Raw genomic sequence first — 448 nt, 5'->3', positions numbered from 1 at the left:
ACCTGAGGCCTCCATGTGATGGGAACCTGTTTGGATGTGCAAAGTAGTGTCATTGTTAGTTACAGCAAAAGTGATGTAGTACTTGAAATAATTAGCTGGAATCAAAATGATCGGTGTGACGCGTTGTATCGGGCCTTTTCCAGCTCGTCTGCTGCATAAGTGGGTGTATACATAAATCAGTGAGTGTGTGGCAGGGACCACTGGGAGTGGAAAACCATAATGAGCTCTCCCGGGACTCCTGTCCCAAACAGTTACAGGACAACCACGTCTCTGTGAGATGTTAAACTGCTGCAGCTAATGTCTGTTGCCAGCCAGGGCCTAATTGTAGTCAACAGGCGCCGGCGGCCCGCTCGTTCCGTTAGGTGAGTGTGAAGACAAAGCCTCCTTCAGGAAGGCAGACGGACATTTTGTCGAACCGTACACAGCCTCTTATATGCTAATTCAGCTG

General features: G+C 49.1%; 1 protein-coding gene across 6 annotated transcripts in view; it reads left to right on the top strand.

Annotated features, from left to right (window-relative positions):
- LOC109969087 (uncharacterized) overlaps nt 1–448 on the top strand; it is a 79,473-nt gene that overhangs the window by 14,045 nt on the left and 64,980 nt on the right. Inside the window, exon 1 of one of the 6 annotated variants that reach the window (XM_020615746.1) lies at nt 291–362. The exons of the other annotated variants lie outside the window; for them this stretch is intronic. The gene's annotated coding sequence lies outside the window, so the exon portion shown is untranslated. Of the gene's footprint in view, nt 1–290; nt 363–448 lie in introns of those variants that run through there. 6 annotated transcript variants of the gene reach the window in all.

The sequence above is a fragment of the Monopterus albus genome, unplaced genomic scaffold (assembly GCF_001952655.1).
Source record: "Monopterus albus unplaced genomic scaffold, M_albus_1.0 scaffold170.1, whole genome shotgun sequence".
In the NCBI taxonomy this organism is placed as follows: Eukaryota; Metazoa; Chordata; class Actinopteri; order Synbranchiformes; family Synbranchidae; genus Monopterus; species Monopterus albus.
This window is presented reverse-complemented; position numbering and strand designations above follow the sequence as displayed.